This window comes from Hordeum vulgare, chromosome 5H (genome assembly GCF_904849725.1).
Source record: "Hordeum vulgare subsp. vulgare chromosome 5H, MorexV3_pseudomolecules_assembly, whole genome shotgun sequence".
Classification (NCBI taxonomy): domain Eukaryota; kingdom Viridiplantae; phylum Streptophyta; class Magnoliopsida; order Poales; family Poaceae; genus Hordeum; species Hordeum vulgare.
Genome location: NC_058522.1, coordinates 409,833,876 through 409,839,067, shown reverse-complemented (window position 1 = coordinate 409,839,067; position 5,192 = coordinate 409,833,876).

The window sequence follows — 5,192 nt, the reverse complement described above, 5'->3', positions numbered from 1 at the left end:
CGACGGAGTCGCGGGTTTGTGACGGCGCTTGGATCGAGGCTCTGATGGTGGAGGTGGCGAGCTCTGCTCCCCAGCCTCCCCCTCCTCCTCTTCGATCTCCTCCTCCGTCTCCCCACTGTCGGAGACGTACTCGGCGTTGTCCATGCTGCCCTCCTGGCTGCCCTCCTCTTCCTCAGCTAGATTCCCGTTCGAGACGGGAGAATACCAGTTGGTCCACGCCTGCACAAAATACAGTTGACAACATCAGAAGTCAGGCAGTGATACTAGAAAAAAGCGATAAATCTAAGAGGATTGAAAACACTCGATAAGAGGTGCTCACCTCATTCGGAGGAGGATTGTCGGCGCGGAAGGGCTTCACTCGCCGGGCTCCTCTGGGATTATCGCAGGCGCCTGTGATGTTGCGGACCCACGTCGTCACAACCTCCCTGGTCACGCATTCTGGATGAGTCCGAGTGGAGTCCCCAGGCCCCGCGTAGTGCCACATGGCGTGGTGTCGAGCTTGCAGCGGCTGGATGCGCCGACCCAGAAAAGTCTCCAGCAAATCCGTGCCGGTGACTCCCTTGCGGACGACATCTATCAGCGCTTCGACCAGAGGTTGGATCTGGATCTTTTCCACCTTCGAGAGCGCAAGCTGCCTAGGAGGAGTCGGTCGGTTTAGGCTGAAAGGGGGCAGCCCGGTTGCAGCATCGGAGAAGCGACATCCTCGCAGTAGAACCAAGTCGACTGCCAGTTCCTAACTGACTCGGACAACTGAAGAGGGGAGTAGCTACTTTTGGTTTTCTTCTCGAAGCCTAAGCCCCCGCAGAGCTAGAGGATATGGGTTTTGTCGTCCGACTGGCTAAGCTTTTTGACAGTTTGGGACCTAGCGGAGAAGATGTACTTAAAGAGCCCCCAATGGGGGGGACATCCGATAAAGCACTCGCAAAGCACGACGAATGCAGCAAGATGGGCTATCGCGTTTGGAGGAAAATGATGGAGCTGCGTCCCGAAGTGATTCATAATACCTCTGAAGAAGGGGAGGGGAGGCAAGGAGAAGCCCCTGTACACGTGACTGAGCAGCAAGGCGCGCTCTCCCTCCTGCGGCGCCGGCTCCGTCTCGCCCTCCGCCGGCAGCCTCCACGACTTGTTAGCAATCATGCCTTGCTCCACCAGCTCCAGCAGGTCGTCCGCCGTCACCATGGAGGGGAGGCAATCCCCCTGGATCCAGCCCGCCGGTAGTGCCCGCTGTCGCCGCTGAGCAGGAGCCGCTGCCGCCTTCTTCTTCTTCTGCGACTCGAGCTTGCTCGTCTGCCCCTTCATCATGGTGGAAGCAGCAGATCCGCAGAGGAGGAGAGGAAGGAGGAGGCTTGGAGCGCGCAGGGAGTTACGGGAGAAGCGAGGCGAGTGCGAGTAATCAGGGGAGCGCAACGAGAAACCCCCGCTGGAGAGGTTTAAATAAGCTTCTGACTGGGTCACTAACAGGTGGCCCCAAAATCTTATCCCCCGACCTGCTGCTGCCATATTAGTGGAGAAGATAAAGGCGCGGTAATCGAGGAGGCAGAAACTACTCGATGACGATGTCGTCATCCCCGCTGAGCGCGCGGCAACCGAAATTTGAGGATCCTAGAAAATCCGCCGCTGTCAGTTGACCGGTCAGGTCGAAAGATTCCACGGAAGCACTCGGTCCCTGACGGTTCGTTTCACTGATATATTCACTCGGATCACTGGTCGAGAGGATAAAATGGATCGAGGCAAACAACGCCAAAGTCACATCCATACCAGTCGGATCCGTACTCCAGGCATCACTTCGTCGTTCCAACCCCGATCCATTCGGTGACTAATGATGGGGTTATAGTCCCAGGGTAGGGTCATAGGCCTACCCTATAGGTCCTACCCAAGGACTACCCTTCATAAGAAACAAGGCCCTTAGACAGTTCCGACTGAACTAAGGACTACCTTGCTACGGATACTTTCCTACAGATACTAAATCTTTCAGGTGTGGTTGAATTGACAACTCAACTGCTAATACTAGAGAATATTCTTTGGCTTCCCCTTGTGTCGAATCAATAAATTTGGGTTGAATACTCTACCCTCGACAACTGTTGCGATCCCCTATACTTGTGGGTTATCATGGAGTCAGCCCAAGGGGTCCATGGCGCCACATAAAGAAATACCAAAAGAAAAGAAAAAGGAAAAGGAAAAAGAGGGAGGTGGGAAGGAAGGAGTGGACTTCTTCCCCAAACCGAATTGGGAAGGGAGTCCAGCTCCTCCTCCCTAGCGTCGGCTCACCCTTGGGGCCTTGAGCCTCAAGCCAAGCTCCCTCCCCTCCCTCCTATATATAGTGGTGGTTTTAGGGCTTTTGAGACAGAACTTTTGCCACGTGCTTCCCGACCACAACCACACAGTTTTTCCTCTAGATCGGATTTCTGCGGAGCTCGGGCGGAGCCGTGCAGGAGTAGATCATCACCACCACCGGAGAACCGTCATGCTGCCGGAGAACTCATCTACTTCTCCATCTCTGTTGTTGGATCAAGAAGGCCGAGATCGTCATCGAGCTGTACGTGTGCTGAACGCGGAGGTGTCGTCCGTTTGGCACTAGATCAGATCGGATCGTGGGACGGATCGTGGGACGACGATGATTTGAATCACAAAGTTGTACCACTACATCATCCGCGTTTCTTAACGCTTCCCGCTTAGCGATCTACAAGGGTACGTAGATCTGAATCTCCTCTCATAGATGAACATCACCATGATAGGTATTGCTTGTGCGTAGGAAATTTTTTGTTTCCCATGCAACGTTCCCCAACAGGATTACGGAGTGGGCCCAGAGATGCCTCTCCGTCACACACAGTGACAAATCCCAGTCTCGATTCGTACAACCCAATAGACAGTTTCGGAGATACCCGTAGTGCACCTTTATAATCACCAAGTTACATTGTGACGTTTGGTACACCCAAAGTACTCCTACGATATCCGGGAGTTGCACAATCTCACGGTCTAAGGAAATGATACTTGACATTAGAAAAGCTTTAGCAGACGAACAACACGATCTAGTGCTACGCTTAGGATTGGGTCTTGTCCATCACATCATTCCTCAATGATGTGATCCCGTTATCAACGACATCCATTGTCCATGACCAGGAAACCATGATCATCTATTGATCAACGAGCTAGCCAACTAGGGGCTCACTAGGGACACATTGTGATCTATATATTCACACATGTATTACGGTTTCTAGTTAATACAATTATAGCATGAATAATAGACAATTATCATGAACTGGAAATATAATAATAACAACTTTATTATTGCCTATAGGACATATTTCCAACACCATCGAGGAACATCAATTGCATTTTGACCCACAAGATAATTTTGCCTTGCAAGAATACTTTCGACCCGCCAGCAGCCACTGAAAGTGAAGAGCTACCTTACATGTGGGGCACGGGAACCTTCCATGCACACACCAGCCAACGAATAGCGCATTTGACAAGTCATGCATCGAGTACATGTACCACACATGCATTTTGAAGTTTTCTTTTCTAGCGGCGACATATGTCTTGAACCCAGCATCCCAAGCTTCTTGCAATTCATCCTTAAGCGGTTGCATGTACACATGCATATTCTTCCCCGGATTGTTGGGCCCTGAAATTATCAACGTCAGGAATATGTTCTTTCTTTGCATAATCTATCCGGGGGGAGATTGAGTAGAATGACAAATACATGCCAACCATTGTATTGTGTTTCCAACATACCAAAGTGATTTAACCCATCTGTGATGATGCAGACTCGATGATGCCTTGGATCTGTCGCTTTATCCGAATGTAATGCATCAAAGTGCTTCCACGCAAAAGCATTTGATGTGTGTACCAACATCTTATTCCCATCTGCATCTAGTTCGGTTCTTCTGCCCAATTTGTGCCATGTCATCTGTATGGCCGTCTCTTCGACCATGAAAACATGTTGAAGTCTTGGTATGATTGGCATATACCGAAGAACATTAACGGGGATTTTGGTCTGCCTCTTCTCACCCATACCATTGTCTGCCACAACATACGTGGAAGACTTGCAAATGGGACAATAGTTCAAGTACGCATACTCAAGCCTAAATAAGGCACATCCTTTCTCACATGCATCTATCTTCTCATAGGGCATCTTAAGTACACGGAGTATTTTGTCCGACTGGTACAGGTTTGTAGGCATGACATGGCCTTTGGGTAGAAAGCGTCTAAATAGTGTCATCATCACGTCATAGCATTCTCTGGCCAAGTTGAATTGAGCCTTTAGAGCCATTACTTGTGCGATGGTATCCAACTAACAAAGCTCAGTGTTCTCATCAAGAGGAAGATTTGAAGACTCCAACATTTCATAGAAGGCCTCTACAGATTCCTCCATCTCATTCTCTGAATCACGAGCATCATCAAAGTCTTGCACCATCTCTTCGATCCTGGTACCATGCTCGTCGGTGCAACGACGAACCACCTCAACTCTTGTACGTTGGGCAGACTCACCATGAAATGTCCACACCGTATAATCAGACGTAAAACCCCTCTTCTGCAGGTCTTTACCCATTTCATCCTCTGTCATCTTTTTAAAGTTGTCGCACCTAGGATAGGGGCACCATGTTTTTCTTTGGCCATTTGTAGATGAGGCTTTCATAAACCCGTTGGTTTTTGTTAACCATTATTTGGTCATCTCTTTCTGACTAGTGTGACTAGTGTACATCCACACACGATCACCCATGATGGTACTTGCCAAATTCATATTCATCAAGTTATGTAGAATGTAATTGCGACTAGATATAGAACTAATTGATTTTGTTATATTTTTTACGCCACAATTTTATTTTTTTACCATACAAAATGGAAATGGGCATTCATGAACTGAATCTATCTCTAATAGGTAAAGACGTGTTCTAATCCCACCCGAGTACGTGTAGATCGGGTTCGTTTTCCATGCTCTGCTCCAGATCCAACGCAAAATTCTGGCAACACCTCCCTGTTGTTATCCTGATACACGTCTCGACAACAAGCCAAGAGAATGTGTACCCGGAGAACAACGGGGTGGCGCTGACAAAATTTTGCCTCAGACCAAAGTAGAACACGGGAAATGAAACCCAATCTACACGTACTCGGGCTGTCCGTGGATAACATGGACAATTCGAAAGGATGGCGGTTATAAATATGCAAAGACATGCATATTTATAGATGCC